This window comes from Urocampus carinirostris, chromosome 4 (assembly GCF_059441175.1).
Source record: "Urocampus carinirostris isolate Australia breed hairy pipefish chromosome 4, RoL_Ucar_1.0, whole genome shotgun sequence".
NCBI lineage: Eukaryota > Metazoa > Chordata > Actinopteri > Syngnathiformes > Syngnathidae > Urocampus > Urocampus carinirostris.
In genome coordinates this window covers 19547910-19559234 of record NC_142352.1, presented here as the reverse complement: position 1 = coordinate 19559234, position 11325 = coordinate 19547910, and positions in this window count along the sequence as shown.

The window sequence follows — 11325 nt, the reverse complement described above, 5'->3', positions numbered from 1 at the left end:
TTGCATACGCTGACTCATGGGAGGAGGAATTATTGTCGACAACAGCTAATAAACAGGTAGGCCTACTGTTTGACTTTTGTTTTGAAGCGATATTAATATTTAAGGGTGATGCATTCCAATCAACGTTACTGAGAGTATTAAAAAAAAGATTGATGGGCTGCACAGATTACACTTCAATGAACTCGTTTCTGTATCATTGCTGACCTCTAGTGGTGACTAGTAGCACATCTAGTATTCCAGGTAAAGTTTGCCATGTATGTAATAAAAACAAACGGTAGAAAATGTTATTTCTTTATAGCACCGGTGACGTGTGATAAGATTTCGTGTCTGGCGGTAGTCAGATTATCAAATAAATGAACCAAGGCAACACAGCAATATCCAAATTGTAGCTTAGGAAGCTACATTCATCCATCCGCTTATCCTCACTAGGGTCGCGAGGGTGCTGGAACCCATCCCAGATATTTTCAGGAAGTGGACAGCGGGACACCCTGATCTGGTTGCCAGTCAGTCGCAGGGCTCAAAGAGACTCACTCGCCCGTTCACACCAAGTGACAATTTGGACTGGTCAATTACCCTACTAGGTATGTTTTCGGAATGTAGGAGGTAAACCAGAGTGCCCGGAAGAATCCCACGCAGGCACGGGGAGAACATGCAAATTGTCCGTCTTACCTTAACATATAAATTAAGTCCGTGAGCTGCTCCTTTTGAATAAAAGCATCATTGGACAGGAAAACCTATACCACGAAAAAAGGCCATGCAACGAGAACAAAGTAAAAACAGATGACTCGACTTGCCGTTAGCTTGCTAATCCTATCACTCATTGTTTGGGCTAAAATCAGAATGCTTGCCCTCACTATTGCCCTCTGCCATGAGGCAAGGTAATTGCGTGCTTCACTTTGCATCAGCTGAAGCTCAGCATGTAATATGTGAAATATTCATCGGATTAATAATATCCATAACATAATGAAATTCAGCAATTCTGAAAAATAAAATCCCCACATTGTGGGGGTTATGAGAAAGCTCTTTAACACATATCACCGTTTAATATATTTTTACTTTTATATTTTCAAGCTTACAGGTGAGGCACAGCCTTACCTGCCGTCCCGGACTGCATGTCACTGTTCAAGACTATTATTAGATGTGGAAAAGAATTTGTCTAACCACTTTATGGTGCACATACAGATGACAGGAATGGAAATGTATGAAGGAGCCAAAGTAAAGCATAAGGACACATTTGAATGTGATTATTAAAAAGGGACGATTGCTATTTGATTGAATTATTGCAGCATGACATATCTATTGTGACTGTTGTTGCCTCGCAAAAAGAAAAAAAAAGCCTTGCTAAGTTACATGGTTCTAACCATTCGACTATTAGGACTATTATTATTAAGGAGACATTTAATGCAACGCCTTTTCACCACCCCGTTGCATCCACCAGCTACTCCACTGTACCAGCACGCGTCACACTATAGGTAAACAATTTCATTTTATTTTTTTTTCCTGTTATTCAATTTTGTGCAAGTACAGTGCACATATGTAGTCCTTATTGCATACCAATTGTTATTTTAATGTGATACCAGGGGTCCAGAGCTAATTGCAACAGATTATATCCCAGAACAAACTTTGAATCCCAGGGTATACTAAATTTATTTGTACAGTCAAATCAATATACCTTGTCCCCCGCCCAAAACAGCTTACTATCTTTTAATCTTACCTGCTTCAATGGGACCAAACCATTTAACATTAAAACAATGTATTATTCTACTATGACCAATTTTGAAATGACAGTGTATAATTTTTAATGCCTCGTAGTGCATTCATTGTGTGTTTAATTCATTAAAACAAGACAATAATGATTCAAATATGCAAAAATACATTATCTATCACATTTTTTAAAATACTCATACGTTGACAAGATTCACATTTCTGTTAATAACATGAGCCTCATCTAGGGGTAGCTAAAATCAGTACCCGCCATCCTGATACTATGGGTACCCGAAATACCAAAACTGCGAAAGGCATTGCAAAGAAAGAATTTGAAGAAATTGTCACTTTGAGTCTCCGTAGTTTGTATTCTTCCTTGTGGTTTATAATGACTCATTTTTACTTAAATAACACAATACAGTGAGATCTAGTAATCGAATATCACACACTATCCCTTTAATACGAGATGATTGTATGACAAGTGGATTGTTGAAATCACTTCACTGTTAAAGTGCCTCCGATTCAGTCAAGGAGGGGGCAGCGCAGGTTTTTAGCTGTAAAGTTTGACGTCAAAAGACTACTACTTACTCGCCCAAGGGCTTGTTGACAACGTTTCATCTGTCTTTGATTCCCCAAAATGCTGTTTTTCTTTTCTTTCGTTCTTTTTTTTTTTCAGCCAGTAGCAAAGCTTTCAGACGACAATAGTTCGAGATCAGGCTCCGTCTTTATACAGGTTGGCATGGTTGAAAACAAGTCAACAGGCAAGAAAGAAAATAATGTTTATTGATCATAGGGTAATACATTTCATGGTACAATAGCGATAAATTATTGGCAAAGATACTATTATCCAATTGCATACTTAGATACAAAATTGGAGGTAGGGCCTCAAAGATTGATGAAGAGTGAAAATAAATGTATCTCACATATAGTTTTGATATTATATTACACAGATTCTAAAACATATACATTTATATACATATTCTTTTCTCATTTATATATATATTTATATATATATATAACTACTCTATTCCTAAATCAAACAGTAGGTACGTTTACAAGCAAGCAATGATCCCGATTGGAGACGGACTATTGTCAGTGATATGCCAATCCAAATTAAAGGACAATAATCCAATTTAGGACGTAGTCTGACTGTGAGTATTCCGATTGCAGAGGTTGGATTAGGCCTTTCACTTTCTGATTGCTTGTGCATGCATATGTAAAATTTTTATTCTGCTTGCTCACAATAAAGAATGTAGTGCTGTCTTTACTGATGGACACCTGCAAAGTAGATTGCACAGCATGCCAGGGTTGTTCGATAATTCAACTATCATTGCTCACTATTCGTTATTTTGACCATTCTACAGGGTTTCCGTCATTGTCACTTTTGGCCAATAATGTTGCTGTTCTTTGATTCCCACGCTCTTTAACCAAGATCGGCTTTTCCATCTAGGATATTTAATAAAATAAAGAGCACAGGTGTGGACCTTTAGACCAGATTGAAATGTTTGCATCAGGAGGGTTTTTGTACAATCCTTTTGTGTTCCCCTTGCAAGTTTAAAATTCATTGATGTCTTCCCTTCTTATTTTGTGTGTCTACTAAACTATTAAATTATCAATACGCATTTGAGCACTCTGATTTCTTGTTGCACACCCAGTTTCCCACATTCGTGACATTTTTATGGCGCAAACCCTGTTGGGATTGTGCAGAATAGAAAGATATGCACAAAACTCCTGTGTATTAGTGGATTTCTTTGGTATAAACTTGTTTTTTGCCCTCACAGAGAAAATGTAACAGTTGAATTCATCCGCATATAGGGTAAGTCTAAGCTTTTGGCAAGCCACGTATGTGCACATCTCGTAATCACATGAAGCACAGCAATGGAGATCACTTTTGGAGGAAACAAGCACGGTACCAGAGGAAATTGGAGAGTGACATTAATTCAATCATCCTTTATTTAAAGTAAAGAGTTAATTCCGGAATCGATGTCTATTTGCATAATGATGTCTATCATGTTTCCCAGTTGTAATCAGAATACTCACAAATGGCATGAATGCCAGGTTATCCGTTAGTCTCGGTTAATTTAGATTGCTCCAAAAATCCGATTTTTGATCCCGCCAAACTATTCCCTGCATGTAAACGTAGTCAGTGACACGTTGGAGGCACATATCTATATCCATAGGCAGCCGTGCCCCACAGAGAACCCACATAAATGTATGACATTACTCAAGTAATTAGAAATATAACCTACGCGATCATAGGTCACACAGTAAAGTGCCAAACTGACACAAAGACATAACATTAGGAATACCGATACCATAAGACAGACACGAAAGCGTCGATGCGGTGATTTATCGGAAATACACACGATATTGAAGAAAACATCTATAAGGCCAATGGTTACCTGAAGATGTTTTTTTTGTAACTGATTGGCAATATATATTACTGCATGGAACATGTACGGCAGTAGCTAAACCTCCTACACATAAAATTACATGATCCTTACTTTTTCTATTTTTTTTCTTCTTCTTTGGTTACCGTCCAAAGTTGACTTGCAGGCAAAGTGAATTGATGAAATGATGAAGTACATTTTGGTTCCTCCTCAGACGGCGCGTGAACGGAAAGCTCACGTATCATGCAATTGACCTACGTACACGAGTGAGAAAGGATTGAGCAACACAAATTGCACATGCAAGCTTATTATTCCTGTCACATTTTGTGGATTTAGCGCTTTTTCCCCACCTCGAAGGACGTGAAACAAAAATACACGGATATTATCGTTGCCCTTTCACCCATTGTTATGCTTTATCCACTATAAGATTGTTTTTCTGGTTGATTATTTTTTAAACCGAGCATCGGGATTATAGGGCATTTTTGGAGAAAAGGATATTCCTGTATATTTTTGCAGTTCGACAAGGATGACCAGTTTTCCTGTTGGACTGGGACAGATTGTGCCAGTTGATTATATATATATATATATATATATATATATATATATATATATATATATATATATATATATATATATATATATATATACACATGAAACATTTTTTATTTATTATTATTATTATTATTATTTTTTAGGTCAACGTTGTCATAGAGACAGCATATTTTTCAAATAGTACAATAAGCTCCCAAGATCTGCAGAGAGCAAAAAAAACTTGTTGAGCACTGTGGAAATGTCAACAGAGATATTAAAGGTATAATATACGTATACAATATTTTTTTTGGATACCACAGAAACAAACATATAATCTTATGGAAATAATGGACTCAATACATAAAAGGCGATTTCTATGCAATAGCTTCATACATGACCTAATGATCTTGTTGCTCATTAATTAGAAGTAACTCATTTAATTTTATGTAGATTTTATTTAAAATAGAATTGTAATCTTCAGGCATAAAGTGCTAGAAAAAAGGGCTCCTAATTTATCATAAACAAAGTGCACCTGAACAGGGTACTTTATGTACTCTATCAAAATAAGTGCTTTTTTAGAACAGTTGAAAGTTCAACAAATGTATTACAGGTATAATATGCGTACAAATATATATTTGGACCAATACAATAAGAACGAACGATACCATATAAATAAATAAATTACCTTTTTAAAAAGAGAAAATTAAATTCCTAAAAGGTGATTTCTATGCTAACTAATTATAGTAACTAATCAAAAGTAACTCCAAAAATACAGCAAAGATTATTTTTTTTTTGCATAAAGTGCAAAAGTAAATACTTGTCTTAAGGTGCAAAGCAACAATGCAGTTTTGGTTAAATAGATACATTTTCCCTAACAGAATAAAGTAGTCTTTTCTAATGCATTTAAATAGTAATACACTCTTTACACTCTCCTATACAATCTTCTGTTAATAGCTTTATATTTTATATATATATATATATATATATATATATATATATATATATATATATATATATATATATGTGTGTGTGTGTATTTTTCTGAAAACAAAATAGATTTATCTTTGAACAGAAAATCAAGTGTCATGTAAAAGAACACTTCTCAGTGTTATTACCTCACAAATTAAATTTTGGGGTCTTTATTTATTTATTTATCTATCCATTTTAACCATGAAATAAATCAGAAATTCAATGATAACGGTTTTAGAAAACAATTGCTTGTTATATATTTAACGTGCAATCCAGAAAGAAAACAAAATGTTTAGAGATGTGCTTTTTTTTACAGGACAGCGAAAAATAAAAACATTTTCACATTATAGTAAATAGTTTGAACAACTAAAAAAATATAAATTCATTTGAACTCTGAAAATGATATGTCAATATTTTGTCTGCCACAGCGTGAACTAATGTGTCTTGATGCAGAAGTGTCTCGTGACGGCGCATCAATACACATATTAAATAATAGTATCATTACATCCCCACAAGTTAGAATTTAGCCAAAGCATTAGCGTAAAATTAGCTAAATAACACCACAACCAATGTCTAAAGTGACAAGAAATAAACTTTCTTCTAAATATACCCTAGTGAAAATGACTTTTATTGCACATTTAAACCCCGGCAAAATATTTGTGTCCCAGTTTAAAATGTTAGAAAATCTGGTCATCCTGTCATCTACTGCCCTGCAAGCATTTAATTGATAATTAAGTACAGTCCAAAACTAACACTAAGGCAAACACACGCACACTCGCAAAATTCGAGTGATTTAAGCTAAATATGCAAGCCCTCAAGAAAAGCTACACAGTGGAGTAAGCAATATACCTGTTAGCTAGTTAGTTATCAACATATGCAAATGTTCACTTTCACTGTCTGGATAAAATTGGTTAAAACGTCTCACAAGTAGGCATGGCTCAGGGAATCGGGGACTTCCATGTCACTTGGCGACAGTAATTGCGTTCTCGTGAAGTTTAACGCTCGGTCTGGCTAACAGTTTCAGAATAGCTTTTGCGACTAGGGTGTTTGCTAACCACAAATTAACAAAACTTCTGTTTCCAGAGAGAGCAAAGTGATGTGTTTTTTAAACACTGAATGGCTTATTATTTCCCAGAAGTGGTTAAAACACCAACAATAACTATTTGTAGTACAGCACCACACCACAAGGTTTTGCCGTTGGAGACACTTCATCCGGCATATTTGTTCTGGCGATGTACACGTCTGTTGGCTTTCTAGTAACATGCATTAGTGCCGAGTATTATTTGGTCCTATAATATACGTACCGCAAAACAACTAATTCCACCACATCGGCTAAAAAGTATGCTCAATTTGAGGATTGTTTTTATTTCATAATATTTTAAATATAGTAAAATAAGAACATAAAAACCCATACACATCTCATTTGACCAATGGCTGATTTTTTTTTCCATCTTAAATGCTTTTTAGTAAAATCAGGGGGAAAAAAAAGAAAAATCCACTTCACTTCAATGCTAAAAAAAATCATGCTTCATTGGCTTTAAAATGTTCATTTTATGGCTCATTTAATTATTTGACTATATTTACAAACGTATCTCTTTAGTGAGATAAGAAAAAAAATCAATTTATTTTTGTCTGATTTGACAGATGGCAGACTGATTTGACTTTTTGTCCTCGTTTTAGGATTTATTTTTTAAATAAAATTGGGGGGGGAATAATTTGAGCAAAATTTACTTAATTCGAGCCAAAAAACAGCCGCAATGGATCAAAATATTTTTCTTAATGTCGTGTAGCATACATTTTTTGAGTGGAATGAGAAGACCATCTTTACAATAACCAAAATTATTTCACACATGGCTAAATATTTTTTATAATTTTAAGATTTTCTTTCTTTAACAAAACTGGAAGAAGGATATTAAACATGAGCCAAATTGACTAATCTGCCAATTAGAAATTTTAGATTTCTGTTATATTCATTCATTATCTGCACCGCTTATCCTCAGTAGGGTCGCGGGGGTGCTGGAGCCTATCTCAGCTATCTTCGGGCAGTGGGCAGGGGACAACCCGAACTGGTTGCCAGCCCGTCCCAGGGCACACAGAGACAGACATCTCACTCACTCATTCAAACCTAGGGACGATTTGGACCGGACAATTAACCTGACATGCATGTTTTTGAAATGTGGGAGGAAACCGGAGTGCCCGGAGGAAACCCACGCAAGCACGGGGAGAACATGCAAACTCCACACAGGACGGTTCGATATCATGACCTCAGACCTGTATCGCACACGCGCTATCCAATGCGCTGCCATGCCCAATTTCTGTTATGTATACTTCTTTATTTCTTATTTATTTTAATAAGCAAAGCCTGGCTTACTTACTCAATAATTTAGAAAATATTCCAACCAGCCAAAGGACGAACCAGAAAAACGTGTCCCCAAAGTATAACAAAACAAATAAGGGCCACCTTGTTGCATGGTGCTATATAACAGTTACACTGTTATTGCATTAATTTCCCAATGGTCAAAAACTCCCTAGATTTATGACCTTAGTCAACATTGTTTTACAGTGACCAAGGCAGACATGATCTTTTTTTTTACGTCTGTAGAAATAGCGAGAAGACACTCCCTAGCATAGCAATATTGTTGCTCCCACTGCTCAAAATCCCATCCTCCCTCCACGAGCAGTCATTTGATGGAATTTCGAATACCTGAGCCTATTTTTAAGAGGACAGAGAGAAAAGCGAGTGGCGTTCGTCTGAAACTGCAACCAGGTCTCTGCAGCTATCTCGTATAACAGACTCACCAAAAAATAAAATAAAAAAACAAATGAAGGAAGTGAGAAGCCTTTTTGAGACTTATCCTAACCACATGCAACAGCTTCGCTGAGCGTTGTTGGCATGACAACACACGCTAACACACAAACAACACTTTTTACGTGGCTATGCAAAACAACACACATTCAATCCATCTCTCCTCTGCTAAAAGGTGCAATTGTGTTACAGTGAACCCTCGTTAATCGCGGGTGTTACATTCCAAAAAGAAGCTGCAATTTAATTTAATTTTTTACAATTATTATAAGATTAAATAGAGTAGAACCCCGGTATACAGCTGCCCTTCCCTATGTTTGCACTTGTGTTTTTTGGCCCCTCTTGATGGCATTTTGTCCACTATACCACATTAATTACAAATTATTTATCTTGCCAAAAAATTTGCGATGTTCGTGCGTATGACGAGTTATGTCTCTACTATGCCTATAGACGTGTTTTAAGATGCTGGTGTGTGATTGGTTTGTGTCACGGCATCATTAAATTGTTGATATTATATTTGTTGAACTACCTCTCACAATGCCTTTCTTTCAATTTACTTCAGAATCTCATTAGCATATTAAAGTTTTAGCGAGTTGGCCACACAATAATGTGATTGTTGTCATGCATTTATTGCTATGGTCCCCATGGCTTGCAGTGATGTGAAGTGGAGAAGCAAAAAAAATGATAACTAATTAAATAACGCTTGCGCTTATCAAGAAAAACAAATGAGGCCCACGAATGGTTAGTCTTGCTAAAAGTTGCATGGTCATAACCAATCAACAATCAGGATTTTTTTTTTTAATAAGGAGGCGATTCGGGAGGTCGCTGGTTCGCGCCTCGACCGAGACATACCTAATTGGTATAATGGCGGCGCCCTCTGGCTGCGGCTGCACCGACTCGCTACAACGGGTCAGGTGTATCGACATTTCGTTCTGTGTACATTGTTACAAAGAATGACAATACAAAGGAAATTATTATTATTATTATTATTATTCAAGCAAGGAACTATAAAGGCATGGCAATTCTTGCAAGTAGGAGTTTTAAAATCAGTTCCTCCTTCAACTACCCATCAACTCTACTGTACCAGCTTGAATCATGTGACACATATGGAAAATAGCAAATTATTTTTTCATTTACATGTGTATTAATTTATAATGGTATTGGATCATATACACATATTACTTGACACTTAAATAGTACTTACTATGCACTATTTTTGTATTTTCAAGTCAAGTATTTATCATATATTAATTTTATATTTATTTCATTTTAATGTTTCCATCAAGGGTACCAGATGTTAATCAATGCATGCTACTCATTACCTTCGGTTTCTATTCACCCTATAGAGACAGCAATTTCACTTCAAAAATTCTGAAACTTTCAGAACCTTGAGGAATTCCCACTTAAGGACAGACTGTCGTACACCGGGGTCTACTTTATTCTACTATGCATTGAAACCAAAGAAAAAACCGTATGTCCCATTTTTTGGCAATATGTTTTACGTACTTCTACGTAGTAATCAAGTAGATCCTGTTTCGCCAATCATATTGCAGAACACAATGCTTGCAGCAAATCAATGAAGTAACGAAACTGTTTAAACTGATCTGCGTTAGAAGGAGGGTTCACTGTATAAGCATATTTGGTCGACGTATACTTCGTGTGACTTCGGATATATCATCTTATTCTGTGAGTAAGCCTACAAATGCGATACATATTGTGACGTTTTCACAAATGGCCATTAAATTCACAACACATACAATAGCCGACTACGATAAATACACTAAATTGATGCGCAGAGTGACTATCAGGCTGAGTTGTAGGGCTTTGAAAAGGTAAAATGGCTTCTTTATCATCAACTAAAGGGCAGATTGGCATGACATTTATAGAGATAAAAGATAAATACAGTATGTTGTAATAGGCTCTCGCAAAAAGTCCCTGCGGGGGTCGAGGACAAATAGCGCCCGAAGCCTCTGAAAGTAGTGATTGCAACAGAGGCACATATTCCTGATTTTCTATTTTTCACCTGCCATCACGTGAACTTTTAGCGACCGTGAATGCACGCTACCATTAACAAAACAAAAAAATAATCTTGCCCCATTAACAGAACATGTTTCCCCATTTTTTTAAATCTTATTTTACTACATTTTGTAAGTATGTCTCTAGTAAACAGGAAAAAGATTATTTCGGATTATTACTTGAGGTGTAAAATGGCTGACTTGCTCTTATTATCTATTTTTTTAATCGTTTAAAATATAAAAAATATCTACTATATCGGATCATTTTCTCAATTTGCTCATAAAATAAAACATTTTGACCCATTGGCAGAACACTTTGCCCCCAATTAACTATTTTTATATCTTATTTGACTCCATTTTGTAACATATTTCTCAGGTAAAATAAGGTTAGTCAATAATTTCTGATTATTATTTAATATGGATAGATTTTTTTTTTAACTTTAAAAAAATAATCCAAATCATAAAAACAATCTATATTATTAAAACACTTTGCGTATATTTTTTTTATTTGATCACAAAACGAAATGAAAACATAATGTGTATTATTTAATTTTGTCGTATTTATTCAAATATGATTTTTTTAACATATACATTAAATTAGGATAAAATACTTAAAATGATTAATATTAATGTAATGTTTCTTGTTTTGCTAAATAATGTTCAAATATTCTTAAATATTACCTAATAATACGTACTAATTAAACTAATATATATATTAAGTTTAATACATATACAAATAATGAGTAAGTTATATCTTAGTAGTGAAACTAGTTAATAATACAGTAAAATAAAAACAATATAATTCAATTAACCATTCATATTTTAATTTATCGTTTTTGATTTTATAGAAAAAAAAAGTAAAATAATACCTGAGACGGTAAATTATATTTCATTTTTTTTTTCAAATAAAAAC